This window comes from Ovis aries, chromosome 13 (genome assembly GCF_016772045.2).
Source record: "Ovis aries strain OAR_USU_Benz2616 breed Rambouillet chromosome 13, ARS-UI_Ramb_v3.0, whole genome shotgun sequence".
NCBI lineage: Eukaryota > Metazoa > Chordata > Mammalia > Artiodactyla > Bovidae > Ovis > Ovis aries.
Genome location: NC_056066.1, coordinates 60,011,076 through 60,026,636, shown reverse-complemented (window position 1 = coordinate 60,026,636; position 15,561 = coordinate 60,011,076). Strand labels below are relative to the sequence as shown.

The following is a 15,561-nucleotide window of genomic DNA, read 5'->3' as shown; positions in this document are numbered from 1 at the left end:
GAGTGAACTCCATCATAGTCACAGTCCAGGGGATTATGCTGGACAGGCACACCTAGGGGGTTGGAAATCTTGGGTACCATCTTAGAATGCTCCGTGCCATGGTGGGAGTTGAGGAACAAGGAAACCAGTGGGGCTATACAAGAGTGAGCAAGGAGAGGAGGAGTGGGAGACAGCCGAGTATCTCAGGTGGGAAGACACACCAGTACCATAGAGACCACTGGGAGACTGAGGTCTAGAAAGTGACCTTGGGTATTTTTGCTCCTGAGTAAGGCGAGGGCCATGCCAGTTCCGCATGGACCCACTTGAGATACAGAGCAACCCTGAGGGACAACCCAAAAGATGATTTAAATCAAAAGGATACAAGCCTAAAGTAGCCATTAGGGAATCAGTGCGCTGCATAGGTGATGAAGGGGTCTGCTCTATGCCTTTGACCTGGAAGGGGTAATGCAAGAAGCCACAGGGTCCTGAAACCTATAAAAGTTGACTGGAAACATATTTTCAAAACTTCCCAGGGACTTCCTTGTTGGTTCAGCAGTTAAGACTCTGAGCTTCCAAAGCAGGAGCCCAGGTTTGATCCCTGATCAGGGAACTAGACCCTGCGTGCCACAGCTGAGATACCACATGCCACAGTTAAGACCCAGCACAGCCAAATAAAAAATAATGAAAACTTTCTAAAATTCAAAGCAATAAAGTTTAATCATGTGTCTACAAAGCAGCATTATGTCAACGGTGATCAACAACAAATTGGAATCACCTAATAGTTACATTGGTGTTATATTTAATATGATTGCATTTTGTTTCCATTTTTTAATTACTGTATTTATTTCCCCATAGGATCATATACAGCATACAAAATAAAAAGGTACAGAAGGGGATGGAATGAAAGGAAATCTCTCCTGTTGACGGCTAACCACTCCTCCTCCTCCCTGGATGCCAGTTTTCTGGGCTCAGAGAAATTTTCTGCACGCAAGTGAATGCACGTCTACACACTTTACAAGGGTAGCTGCTCTGCCTGCTTTCTTCCCCTTGGCAGTGTATCTTAGAGATGCTTCTGATGACTTCATATCGAGCTGTCTTTTGTACAGCAGCAGAGTGATCTGTGAGCCAGCTCTGCCTGCAAACCTACCGCTTCTCCCAACACCCTAAGCACTCTTGGCCTCTCCCTGGCCCCTGGGAGAGTCACGGAAGCTCCCGCTCATCTCACTACTTCCACTCAATTGATGAGTCTGAGATCTGCTTGCCCATCCATGGCTGCCCAGCAAGGCTGAAGGCTGAATCACACCACCCAGAATTGTGCAGGAGTTAGGGCCCAGTCCCAGGGCAAATGAAACAAAAGAAAGCCAGAAGGCAGGGTGGAAGGGAGATGAATTCATCAGGTGCTTTAGGCATCTTTGGCTCAGATGGTAAACAATCTGCCTGCAATGTGGGAAATAGGGGTTCAACCCCTGGGTCAGGAAGACGCCCTGGAGAAAGGAATGGCAATCTGCTCCAGTAGTATTGCCTGGAGAATCCCATGGACAGAGGAGCCTGGTGGGCTATAGTCCATGGGGTCACAAAGAGTCAGACACAACTAAGCAACTGATGCTTTCACTTTGAAGGGCAGGAGGCTGAGGGCTCAGTCCTGCCAACCTGAACATCATTGCCCACCTTTCCTGTGCACAGATATGTTTCTCTAGAATGTATCCAGGAATGGGATTGCTGGGTTATAGAGTAAGTGCAGAATAATGACAAGTTGTTTTCCAAAGTTGTACAGATTGACCCCCCTAAAACCAGTGTCAAGGAGCTTTCCTTATTCCATGCAAGTGATCACATTTGGATTTGTTCAGCCTTTTAGGTTTTGCCGATCTAGTGGACATGAAATGAGCTTTTAATTTGGATTTCCTGAATCACTAAGAGGTTGAGCATCTTTTCATATGCTCACTGGCTGTTCATGTTTTCTATTTTCTGCGTTTGTTCAAATTTTCAGCTTATTTTTCTTTTTGATTGTCTTTGTCTTGTTGATTTGTAGGAACTCTTTATCTAATCTTTGTCAGATTGTTACAAACATTTTCCAGTTTGTGGCTTATTTTTTCAGTTTTTTATGGTGAACTTTGAACAGTCTTAATTCTAATGAAGATTAGTTGATTAATATTTGCCTTTTATGGTTTGGAATTTTTGCTTCTTGTTTGAGAACTTTTCTCTAACACAAATCCATCCTAATCTTTCTACAGTACATTTGTACATATATTAAAAATAAGACATATTGTATGTCCTATTTTATAGCTACTTTTCTACTTATGGGGCCTTCCCTGGTGGCTCAGATGGTAAAGAGTATCTCCTTCTTGCAATGCAGGAGATATGGGTTCTATCCCTGGGTCGGGAAGATCCCATGGAGAAGGAATTGGCAACCCACTCCAGTATTCTTGCCTGGAAAATCCCATGGAAGGAGGAGCTTTGCGGGCTATGGTCCGTGGAGTTGCAAAGAGTCAAATACGACTGAGTGATTAATACTTTCCACTTAAGAATATAACCTGAACATTTTTCTATGTCTAAAATTCTACAGCATTATTGGTAAATGGTTGCATAGTTTTATTGCATGAAACATACTATTTACTGAATCCCCTATGCATGTTTTCATCTCCTATGTTGTTTTCAGCTTTTCATTATTATCAACAGATTTGCCAACAACATCCTGCAGCTATTTGGTCTACATTTATGGTGATTTCTCGTAGATAAAGTCCTAGGAGAGAAATTGCCCCTCCAATGAAAGATTTCTGATCCATTGTACCAAATTTGCCAGAGGTCTTATTTGATTCCCTTCCCAGAACAACATGACATTGTATTAAATTGCCCTTCCCAAGAGTCTAGAATCAGCAAAGTGGATGGATGGCACCTGGTAGGGGGTCCTGGAGACTGTGTTTTGAGCTGAGAGTAGTTAGGAGGTGGGTTTGGTTGCAGATATGGAGATGGTCCCTCTAAGGGAAGAAGACTTTACCCCTCTCCTTCCCACTCCCCTCAAGGTAAGATGCCTTTATTAGGCGGTGTTGAACAAAAAGAGCCAAGGAATACCTGTTGAGACTGGCCTGGGTGTTAACTTCTCTACTAACTAATTGTATTTCTTTCTTTCTTTAACCACGTTGCATGCCTTGTGGGATCTTAACTCCCTGATCAGGGATCAAACCTATACCCTCTGCAGTGGAAGCTTGGCATCCTAATCACTGGACTGCCAAAGAAGTCTCTAACTAATTGTATTTTGAACGGTGTGAGTGGCTGCCCCAACTAGTCTTTCTGTGTGCTGAGAACTGGTAATAGTGTCACTTACAGCTGCTGCCAACTGCGACTGGGTAAGCAAGTTTCTCATGAAATATTTTTCCAGTGAACTGAAAAATAAAAAATATCCCCCAGAGAATGCTCAGCTTGAGAACTTGAAAACCTTAGACTAGGACCCTCATCTTGCTAGGAGTATCACACTTTTAATAGATAAGTATTTATGTTAGCAAATATCAACATATATTTAAAATTATTAATTGATACTAACTTTTGTTTAGGGCAGTGGTGTAAAGTTTTCTACTAGTGCGAACTGGTTTTATTTATTAAAATTTTTAATGAGACAATTTAAAGAAAAATACTGAGTAAATTATATGAAATACAAACAGAAAGAAAGTAAGAGTTGGTGGGGGGAGGTGGTATAGTTGTGTCGAAACTTTGAGAAACTCTACCTTAATGGAAACCCCCTTCTTCGAAGAACTCTAAGACATGGCTGGGTTGGGCCAGGGAACAGCAAAGCCTCAGGACTCTAGGGAGGACTCTGGGCAGCTCCAGAAGATGGAGACATCCTATTCAGAGGAGGGGCAAGTCATTCTTTATGTCACTGAAAACATATGTAGGGACTAACAAGTGTCTTTCGCTCTTCATTGTCACTTAATACTTGCAGCAACTTTGTGCAGTTTCAGGCTAGGGGGGAGGTTACCCCATTCTTTTACAGAGAGGAATGGAGACCTGGAGGGAAGAAGCAATTTGCCTGTGAAAATCACATGGATGGAGGAGCCTGGTGGGCTGCAGTCCATGAGGCTGCTAAGAGTCGGACACGACTGAGCGACTTCACTTTCACTGTTCACTTTCATGCATTGGAGAAGGAAATGGCAACCCACTCCAGTGTTCTTGCCTGGAGAATCCCAGGGATGGGGGAGCCTGGTGGGCTGCCATCTATGGGGTCGCGTAGAGTCGGACACGACTGAAGTAACTTAGCAGCAGCAGCTCATGGGGTGAGCAGGCTTCCCTGCTGGCTCAGATGGTAAGAATCTGCCTGCAATGTGGGAGACCCAGGTTTAATCCCTGGGTTGGGAAGCTAGGGAAGATCCCCTGGAGAAGGGAACGGCAACCCACTCCAGTATTCTTGCCTGGAGAATCCCATGGGCAGAGGGGCCTGGCAGACTACAGTCCAAGGGGTCACAAAGAGTTGAACATGACTGAGTAACTAACACACACGCACACACACACGCACACATACATGTGCACACACACGCACACACACAGGCGCACACACATGCTCATGGGCTGAATACATGGGAGAGGAGGACTTGGCTCTAGTGGTAGCTTTGGAATTTGTGAAGAAGTATATCAGGACTTGGACCTCTGGGGCCAGGACACCCACAACCCTTTGATGACAACAGCAACAATGATAACCATTAGCATTTATTGAGTGCCTGCTGTGTGCTGGCTCTCTGCTAAGCAACCTTGGCTGTCTCCATGAACACTTTACACTCACCCTCTGGCGTCGGATCCATCACTTCCCAGAAAGTGTCGAGGGAGAAGTTATCAATTCATGGTGCCTGCTCCTGTAGAAACTTGAATTCCAGTAAGGCAAAAGTAAGGCAGAAAGCAGTAAGGCAAAAAACAACCACAGAAAGACATACACGAATGAGGCAATTTCACATAACTGCTATGGAGAAAACCAACAGGGCAAAAAGATATGCTTTCTGGAGGTAAGGAAAGAACTGTGCCATGTGAGGTCATCAGGAGAGGCTTCTCCAAGGAGGTGACATTGAAGCTGGCACCATGAATGAACTGGGTTTGTACCCAGCCCTACTCGTGACGTCAGACCTATGCCACTTCAGTCTCAGCTGGCTCACAGGCGCCTCTGCCAGAGTCACCTGGCTCCCTTGTTAAGTGTCCTAGAGTTGTGGCTTATGGGCAGGAATGTCTGGGAACTAGGAATGGAAGGATGATAAAGACACTTGAGCCGGAAGAGCTCGTACCCATGGGACTGCCCTGTCTAGTTCTAGGGCCTCTGTGTTCGAGGAGTTGTACAATACCCAGAGGTCTCTCCAGGTGATCCCTCTGGCCAGAAAAGTGACCGAGTCCCAAAGGGGAGATGGGCCATGCTTACAGTTGTGTGAGTGCTGGGCTCAAGGGTACCCAGTTAAGAGGGTAAGCTAAGAGGCCACCTAGCACCAGGAAGAGGGAGTGGCTGTTTCTAGTTCACACAAAGGGATGCTGTGGACTAGTGGTGACCCTGAGCTTGGTGGGTTATGAGGGTAGAGATTGGCCCATGTTGCTTGCCCTTCTCTCTGCTTTGAGGCTTTGCCCCTGCCAGCCCAGGAGGCTAGAATAGGAGGCTCAGGAGGTAGAATATCATCACTATTTGAGGATTGCAGTCCTTCTGAATGATTATAGTGAAGGGGGCTTCGCAAGCTCATCACAGGCATTCTGGGGCAGGGAAGGGGAAGGCCTGGGACTACCTGGGGTCTTTGTGGAGCTGACAGGCTGAGGAGTGGGCAGGGCCTGGGGCGGGGGTGGCCCAGAGATAAGCCCCTCTGGGCCAGTGTCAGCTCAGGTCCCCAGCCTGTGGTACAGGCTGGAGCTGCCAGCCTGAGACTAGGGACCACAGCGAATTTGCATTTATATTGGAGACTTCTGTTTCGAGGGCCTGCGGGGAGGAGGGTAGCCACCATGGTCCACTGAGCAAGAGGCAGAGAGGAGGGGCCTCCAGCCTTGTCCTGCCAGGGACACGGGAAGTGGCTGGTGGGCTGGGCCTGCCTGGCCGAGGAACAGTAGCGCAGAAGGTTCTCTGGGCACAGGGCCGGTCCTGACAGCCTGCCGGCCCACCCTCCTAGCCGCTTGCCAGTGTCAGCTGGGAGTTGGCTCTGCCCCATGGGCCTGGGGAAAAGGTCAGAGGCCTGTGCCAGCAAGGGACTGGTGGAGACAGAGTCCTCCTGGGACTGGGCACAATGGGCACAACTGTGTTGTTCTGTCCCACCCTCTTCTCAACCTGTGAAGTGGTTTCAGCCAAGAAAACCAGGGCTCAGAGGCACTGAGCAATTAGGCCAAGGCGATCCAGCTCATAATCCAGGGCCCCTGAAGCTGCCTTCTAGTAACACTCAGGGTACTCGTGTGCTCTGGGAGATGCCCTCTGACTCTGGGGTAGAGAAGACTTGGCAGATACAGTATCTGATCTGGGGAGAGTTGAAGGAGCTCATCACAGTCTCATGACACCCTTAGGACTGGCTTTGTGATGGCTCAGCAGACGTGCTTCATTTTATGAAGAAGTCCATGGTCATGACCAGGTTCGGACCAGATTGACCCTTGCCTTTGGGGAATGTAGCTTCTCCCTGTGAGATTTCATAAGGGGGAAGGAATGCCAGAAAGGCAAGAAGGAGGGAGAGAGGAAAAGAGGGAAGCATGGAAATAAGGCATGGAAGAAAGGATGGAAGGAAGCATGGAAGGAGGGCTGGCTGGAAATAAGAAAGGAAGGGAAAGAGAGCAGTTGAGAAGAGGAGCCAAGGCCAGCAGCACCCCACTGGCAGTGGGAGAGAACAACCCACCCCCTGGCAGTGTGCTGCCTCCCTTACGCACCTGGAGCTCTGGGGAGTCCCCTCCTGGCTGGGGTATGGAGTGGTGCTCCCTCCCCATCCTCCTGCTCCTCCCACTACACCGAGTCCTCCTGGCTTCCAGTGGCAGGCTGAGTCCTGCTCCAGGTGGGGGACCAGTGACCGCCTGGTGGATGCTCCAGGGAACAGCGATCAGAGACCCTCTGTGATCTTGAGGCTCAGTTCTGGTGACCCAGGCTTTATCTTCATCCCTTAGTGCTTTGCTGCCTCTGGATGGGGGTTCTGTCTTGTTCTTTGGGCTCTCTTCACTGCCCCCCTCCCCCATCCTTCCAGACGGAGGTCTTGGCCCCCTTCCCCAAGCCTGTGACTGTGGGCTTGCAGCTGACAAACCTCCTGGTCCTGGCTCTCCATCCAGTAGCACAAGCCCTCCCTGTCTGTCACCAAACAGTCAGGATGGCCTGTTCCACCTGGCAGGCTGGCTAGTGCCCAGCTTCGTCTTGGGAAACGAGGACCAGCTCTGACAACCTGCTGCTCAGCTCTGACAACCTGCTGCCTAGGTTCAAATCCTGACTGTGCCTCTTCCTAGCTGTGTGGGCTCGGGCAAGACCCTTCGCTTGTCTGGTATGAAGGTATTAGTCGCTCAGTTGTGTCCGACTCTTTGAGACGCCATGGACTATAGCCCGCCAGGCTCCTCTATCCCTGGCATTCTCCATGCAAGAATACTGGAGTGGGTTGCCATTCCCTTCTCCAGGGGATCTTCCTGAGTCAGGGATTGAACCTTCATCTCTCATGCTCCTGCATTGGCAGGCAGATTCTTTGCCACTATCACCACCGGGAAGCCCTCGCTTCTCTGAGCCCTGGCTATTCATCAGTAAATGGGTGGGAAGCTAAGACCTGCCTCTTAAGTTGCTATGTGGATTATGTAAGATCATGCATGGAAAGTACTTGGCTCTGTGCCTGCCATCTAGTAAGCACTCAATACCTATTAGCTCTTATTATTCAAACTCTTTCAGCCTAGTGGGGATGTTAGGTTCCAGGGACCTGTTTCTGTGCCTCCTCCATTAACTTTTTTATGCCTAGTGTCTTATGGCTATTTCAGTGTATACAGGATTGAACCCTGCCACTATTTCACTACTGCCACTTCTTCCAGCTAACATTTAATGTGTCCTCATGATGAGCTACACATTGTTCAAGCATTTTAAAAAATGGCTCCAAATTCCTTGACTCTCTTCCTGTCAAGGGGCGAGGTCTATGACCCCTCCTGTGATGGTTTCTAGAAATAAAATATGGCTGAAGTGACACTGTGTGACTTCTGAGGATAGGTTAGATGTAGCCATAATCACTTGTGCTTGGGTCTCAGGGGACACTCGCTCTTGGAACCCAGCTGCCATGCTATGAGGAAGCTCACGACCCAAGGAGAGGCCACATACGTCTGTTCCAGCTAATAGCCTCAGCTGAGCTAGGCTTGGCTGCCAGACATGTAAGGGCAGACTCCTTTTGATGATTCTGGTGCCTGGTCTTCAGTTCTTTCCAGCTGAGGCCCCAGGTACTGTAGAATGGTAGGAAGCCATCTCGCATGTGCTCTGTCTGAATTTTTGACCCATATGAATCTGTGAGCTTAAGAAACTGGTTAACAGCACTGTATTTGGGGTGGGTTGTTACTCAACAGTCAATAATTGGAAACCTTGCATCGACTCAGGAAGTAGTTGTTATAATCATCTCCATTTCACAGAGGAGGAAATTAAACCCAAGATGCTTCAGTGAATTCCTCAAAGTTACAGAGCATCTAAGAGAGGGGATTTGTCCTCATGAGTCTCATTCAAAGCTGCGCACCATCCTCAAGGACACGGTGGGCCAGAGAGGAGATTAGATGTCACACTGAAGGCCTTGGGGGGCTGCAGGAGGGTGCTGTGGTGGAATCTGAGAGTCTGGGAAAGGGCACTAAGAAGGGTGCCATGTGGAAAGGCTGAGAGGCTGAGAAGGGGCTTGAAGTGGCCACTGGGATGGACAGTGCCATCCTGCCATTGTCTTCTATCTTCTCTCTGCCCTGCCTCTCAGCGCTGTGAAGCTCTGAGAAGCCCTTCTCTATGAAGAACTCAGTAGGAGTCCTGATCTTAGTTCCTCATGAACTTGGCCCAGCCAGGGATGCCCACCAGTTGGGCTGACCTGGGCTGTGCCTTTGGACAGGCAGAGCTTGGCTGCAAAGGCCACAAGCTTCAGGGCCAATATGAGCAGAAAAAAGACCCAGGTGAGTTCTCTGCCCTGTGTACCTCAAGACAGGCCACAGTGCTCCAAGATCACCTGTGCCAGCTGCATCTGTTTTGGAGTTGGCTGTGAATGGAAGAGAACTCCAAAGAAGAGAGCCTTAAAGGAGACAAACACTGATTTCTCTTTCTCATAAACAGTCCAGAGGCCGGCAGTCCTAAGCTAGCAAGATGGCTCTTTGGTCCGCAGGGACCCAGATTCCTTCTATCTTTCTGTTCCACACTCCTTAACACCTCATGGCCCAAAATAGCTGCTCATTCTCCAGTCATATTTACATTCCGGCCAGAGGGAAGGGGGAAGAGGCAAAGAATGCTCTGCCTCTCTTTAAGGACCTCTCTCAGAAATTGCACGTGGTATTCTTCTTTCCTCCTCTTGGCCAGGATGGAGACACATGGCCATACCTAACTGTAAGAGGCTAGGAAGTGTGGTCTCTATTCTAGCATCCATGTGTTCAGCAATGTCTATAGGGCCCTAATACTAAGGGAAATGGAGACCATAGGCTTGGAAACCGCCAGTAATCCCAGCCATAACAGAGTGAGTGTTTTTAAACTCATGTCATCTTGTTTCCCTGCTTTAAAGCATCCTATAGCTCCTCCTGCTCCCACTATAAAGGCTAACTCCTTATCCAGCTCTCAGGACTGCCTGATCCTATCCTGACCTTGTACCTCTGCTGCCTCATCCTCCCCAGCCCGCCCCCAACACTGAACTCAAACCACACCCACACCCACTCTCACCCTCAGTCTCCTCTGTGCTCCGATGATTTGGGAAATCCATAATCAGGATCAGCCACAGAGGCAGTTAAAGACTTTAAGGGCTGAGGTTGTAAAAGTCTCTACCATTTGCCAGGTACATACATAACATTTTCCCATCTCAATCCAACCTCAATGCCCTGTTAGGCTGGTACCCTTAGGACTTCCTTCTATAGATAAGAAACAAACGTGCTGGGTAGAGGCGTGTCATGATCTCCTTGCTGCACTGCCTTGCTGATGAGAAATGACAACTGTGGGCATGGTACACAGTGCTCCCTTCTGTCATCTTGTGGCAGTCCTCACAGCTACTGTGTCCCTTTTGCAAATGAGGAAATGGAAGCTCAGAGAGGAACAGGGACTCTCCCAAGGCCATGCAGCCAGGTAATAGCCATGTCCTGATTGGAACCCAGGTTTCTCTGCCCCTTGCCTCCTGGGGCTTATCCTGGCCGATTTCAGGCTCTATTTCCTGGAGCTCCACCAGCTGCCCCGTTTGCTTCCCCAGGGAGGAATGAGGACAGACTGCACTCTCCCTTCTGTGGTCCCGATGAAGGTGGCAGGGATTCCAAAGTCCAAGCTTCAGATGAGGAGATGGAGACAGAGGTCCCCAGAAGGAAGGAACTTGCCCAGGATCCTACCCACCATCAAGGGCATTACTGGCAAGGAAGCCAGGTCTCCTGGCTTCCAGTACAGGGATCTTACACACTCAGCTCATTCATGCATAAATATTTATTGAACACCTACTATGTGCCAGGCACAGTGCTAGCCTCTGGGAATCACAGAGATGACAAAAACAGGCATAAATGCCTGTACCCGCCTCCCCCCCCCCCGCCCCCATCCCCCGCCCACCATGGAGCTAACATTCTAGGGCAGAGTTGGGGAGGGGGAGGTGATGGAAACTAACCAAATAAATCTTCAGCAGCTACTGTCTTCCCTCTTTATTTCTTTCCTTCAACAAATATTTATTGAGAACTATATTTCTATAAGACAGACATGGTCCTGACTCTCTTGGAGTGAGGGTCTAGTGGTGGAGACAGGCACTAAATGAGGAGACACATAAATAAACAAGATAAATTCAGATTGTAATAATGGCAGAGAAGACATCAAGGTTAAGTGCTAGGGAGTGAGGGGGAGGGGAAGCAGAGCTTTGGAGGGTGTGGTCAGGGAAGGTTTGAGGGCTGGAGCTGAGATCTGAAGGGCACGAAGCAGCCAAGCAGGGTGTTCCAGTTGGAGGAAACAGCAAGTGCAAAGGGGCCAGGTAGGACTGAGCTTGGAGGGGTGGGGGAGGAGCAGAGAGAATGCCAGGTGGCTGGAGCAGGGTTAGAGGTGGCAGGTCAGACAGGGATGCGAGAAGGGCCAGGGTGCCATCGAGGGGCACTGAATCGAGAGAGCGATGACTAGACCCACAGTGGGCACCGCTCGGGCAGGCCAGTTGTCCCTACATCTGGGGGTTTCCCAGCCAGACCCCCGAGGGGGAGTGCTGAGCACCTGCTGGCCTGGCACTGTCTGCCTCTGCAGAGATAAAGCCCCACGGCCCCCTGCAGTGGAGCCCCCCTGGGCAGTTGCTCCACCTGCACAGCCGGCCAGGGCATTGTGTGCTGGCTCTGACAGGCACACCTGGTGCTCTCACTAGCCTGCTGTCTGTCCTGATTTAGGGGCTCATCCTGGCTGGTTTCAGGGCCTGTTCCCCAAGGTCCACCAGCTGGGATGAGGCTGGCTGAGGAGGAGGAAGCAGGCTCTGATAGTAACCCGGGCAGAAAGCATGTCTCACCCTGGCAAGCCCATTGGACCCAGAGAGAAGTAGTCCTGGGCACCTAGGAAACTCCAGACTTCCCTTTTCTGTTCACCTTTCCCCAGATGGCAAAGAGCCTGGGGCTCATGCAGGAAGCAAGGTGCAAGTGTCAGTTTAGCTGTGATGCTCAGAAATTTTCAGTCTCCCTCTCTGGGCCTCAGTATCCTCATCTGTACAATGGAAGGGTTGACTTGACGAAATTCAATGTAGACTCTAGAGATAGACTGTCTGAATCTTCACTTTACCATGTAGTGGCTATTTGAACCTAGGTAAATTGTTTTCAGTGCCTCAGTTTACTCATCTATAAAATGGGAGTATAATAATAGCATCTATTTCAAGGGTTAACTGAAGACTGAGTTATGTGTGCTTAGAAGACTGTGCCTGGTGCTTAGAACACTGCTTGTCTCATGGTTAGTGCTATATTTAACTCTGATTGGTATTATTATTCAAATCTTTAGAGAACATTGAACTGGAAAGACTTAGAAAGACTCTAAGATAACCGAGTCTGTTTGTTTGCAAACTTTTTGGTCTTTGTTTTTAACAAGAGGCTCTGCATTGCTCAAGAGAAATTTTACTCAGAAGCCCAGCTGTTCAAGGGGATAAAGGGAGGGGGTGCCTGCCCCACCTGCTTCCCCGTCTCTGTGTCTGCAGCCCTCAAGGGGGATACTGGAGCATAATTTGAGAACTCCTGCTCAGTTTGTCTCCTTCAGGTCACAGTCAGGGAAACAGACTCAAGAGAAGGACAGGGACCAGCCCAGGTCCCACAGGGATTGAATGGCTCAGCCTAGCCTAGAACCAAGATACCCTGGTTTTCTCAAAGCAAGACAAGGGGCAGGAGCTGGGAGAAAAGCAAGGACCAGAAGCCACTTAGGGGACTGGGTGCATTGTGGCGTCAAGTTATTAGCATGTAAATCACATGCAAATAGATGCAAAACAGCATGTTTTATGCTAATTTGCAGAGTCGAGAGCTACGACATTTTTGGTAATAGGGCAGCAGCCCTGGTCCCTGGGCATTGCCGAACACGCGTCCCTTTTTTCTTTCTTTCTTTCATTATTATGATCGGGCCCATAAATCTTGGCTTGGCTGTAATCCCGCCCCTTCTCGCCTGCAAGCCTGGCTCTTGTCACCCTCAAGGGCTTCCTCTCCAGTCTCCTGGTCCTGCCTGGGCTCAGGGACAGGCCTGGGCAACGGATCAGAACACCAGGATTCGGGAGCCACTAGTCAGCTCCAGGGCGTGGAAGCTGCTTCTTGAGGAGGGGGTCTGGGTGGAAATCTGATGGGGCTCGGGTCATGGCTGCCACTCCTCTGTGCCAGTTGTCCCGGGCATCTGGGGCATGTCCACCATGCCTTCCCAAAGCCAGCCCTAAGCCCAGGTTTGGCACCTCTGCTGTCCTCCCATGGCCACTGTGGTATTCCTGCCATTGTCTGGGGTTGGCCAGCCTTGCAGGATGACCCACTCCAGGAGGGCAGGGCCTGCTCCTTTTCTTGTACACCCAGTACCTAGGACACAGGTTTTGGATGTATCTGATGTTGGAGAACTGAAGCAGTACACAGAGATCTGGCTGTGCACCTGGGTGAGCGTGCAGTTTCTGAAACCATGTTGCTTGAATTCAAATCCTGACACCTCTAGTTTCTGAGAAAATGCTAGCACTCATACTGACAGGAATGATGCACCTACCACGATCCAGGTGGTTTGCTTGGTGCTTACTGTTTAGGCTCTCACTGATAATAATACAGTAAGTCCCCCACATACAAACTTTAAGTTAGGAACTTTCAAAGACATGAACATGCCCTGTATGCCAGTTGCTGTACTGTACCACTGTATTTTTCAAGATACTGTACTGTAAGATTTAAAATGTTTTAATTTTTGTGTCTTTTAAATGTATTATTTGTGTGAAAAGTATTATAAACCTAGTACAGTATTATATAGCTAGGTCTGTTAGTTGGGTACCTAGGGTGACTGTGTTATACTTACGAACTGGACTTAACAACACACTCTTGGAAAGGAACTTGTTTATATGTGGGGGACTTACTATGACTTATAGGGTGGGTATTTTATTATGGCTCCCATTGTATGAGGAGAGGTCAGATGAGTTGCCCAAGGTCACAACCCCAGGGGAGCTGACTAAAGGTGCATTTATATTTACTGAGGACGAGTGCCTCACAAGGCAGTGGTTCTAAACCACTCAGCAAAGCTGCTGTCACAGGAGATCAGAGCTTCTACCTTACCATCTGCCAACCTTTTGACAATGTTAAACTTTATCTGTGCCCATAGGAAATATGGATGGTTAAGAAATCTCCTCAACCTTTTGTTTTTTGGCAGTCCCTCTACCCATTTTGTTCTGGTAAATGGCTTACTGCAAGCCACCACCAGAATACTCCACCACTCCATAATACTTAGGTAAGACTGTATCCATCTTTCTCATGGCTCCCCTAAGACTGGACTCCCCTTGTTTGTCTGTGACCTTTTCTCTTTTGCCTGAGCCTTCTAAGGCCAAACAAAGACCTTTCCATTCTTTGTCTCCTGGTTGATTAGCTGAGGTTAGAACTGTTTGTGCCATCTGAAACTAGACCCAGAGATAAACACTTCCTGTTCAGCTGATTGAGACGACTTCCCCTGATTGTAAAACATCCCCCACCTGTAACCTGTCTACTCCACCCTATAAAAGTCAGGCAAACCGGTCCAGCCCAGACACCGTGGTCTTGGGCTCGCGGGTGCTTCTCCATTGCAGGAGCTTGAAAAAAAAAAATCACCTCTCCCATTGTCTGATGTATTTTGTCTTTGACACTCTTCCACTGTGCCGTTTTTCAGCTAAGGCTCCCGAGCCTTTTTAGAGCCCCGCGTGTGACCTTGGATCACTTCCTAAGCATCTCTGGGCTCCGGGCTCCTCTGCTGCAAAAAGTGATGATCACCGGCCCTACCTCCTCAGGTTGAGAGTGGAGATCACGCCCGGAAACGCTTGGCGCAGAGCCGGGCCGGAGTGAACGCTCCAGAAATGTCAACCTTTGTGCTTGAAGGAAAGGCGAGCGGCGCTTGGGACACTTGGCCGGCGGAAGTGGAGGAGTGGAACGCGCGTCTCGAGACCTCTTCCCCTGCTCCGGCGCTGGGGGCTGTCCTGGGTCCCCTCCCCCGGCGCCCCCCGGGATCGCAGTCCGGGTCGAGGGTCGGGGGGGGGGGGGCATATTCCCCACTCCCGCCCTCCCCGCCGCCCGCCTTTGATTACGGCTAGCAGCGAATCGCCGAGCAAATTAACTTTTTGCACACTTCATTATGCGCCGCCCCGCGTCCCCCCGGGGCCGCGGCCCCGCCCCCGCCCCGCGCCGACAACTTGATTGGGCAATTAATCTTCGCGCTCCCCCCAGCCCCCCGCGCCCGGCCCGGGCCTTTGTGCGTCTGCACGCGGGCCGCCGGCGCCCGCCCGGACGGCCGGTCTGCTAGCGCTGATAAGGCGCGCGCGCCGCCCGGCCCCCGCCTTTGTCCGCGCGCGGGGAGGCGCGGCCGTCGCTGCCGTCTAGCACCCCGTCAGCGCGCCCCCGCCCCCTCGGCTCGGTCCATCTGTTTGAGCTGCGCAATCCTCCAGCGGCCTGGCGGGGGAGGGGTCTCGCTCTCGGGCCGGGAGCCAACACCCCCTCCACCCGGTCGCTCCATGTGTAGGAGTGACGCCCCCCAGCCCCAGAGAAACACACACACGCGCGCACACACACAGCGCCCAATTAAGCAGCGCGGTAGTAATTAAGAAGTGGGGGGCGTGAGGCACAGCAGCAGTCTAAGGAATGGAGGGGTTTTCGAGCTGTGTCGAAAAAAAGAAGGAGCTCTGCCACCCATTCTGTACCCGGGAGTGTAACCTCTGGTTACACGCTTGGGGCTCTGCAGACTCGGGTGGCTGCGGCTGGGGTAGGAGAAGAGAAGGAGAGGCCCTGGAAATTTGTCTGATAAGTCTAGCTTCT

At 50.1% G+C, this 15,561-nt stretch overlaps 1 long non-coding RNA gene across 2 annotated transcripts in view; it reads left to right on the top strand.

Moving 5' to 3' along the window:
• Positions 1 to 14,920, top strand: part of LOC114117514 (uncharacterized) — a 48,360-nt gene extending 33,440 nt beyond the window's left edge. Inside the window, exons 3-4 of one of the 2 annotated variants that reach the window (XR_009595959.1) lie at positions 835 to 3,323; positions 14,426 to 14,920. This is a non-coding gene — a long non-coding RNA (uncharacterized LOC114117514). Of the gene's footprint in view, positions 1 to 834; positions 3,606 to 14,425 lie in introns of those variants that run through there. The other variant, XR_003591146.3, reaches the window with a different exon arrangement.
• The last annotated feature ends 641 nt before the right edge of the window (positions 14,921 to 15,561 follow it).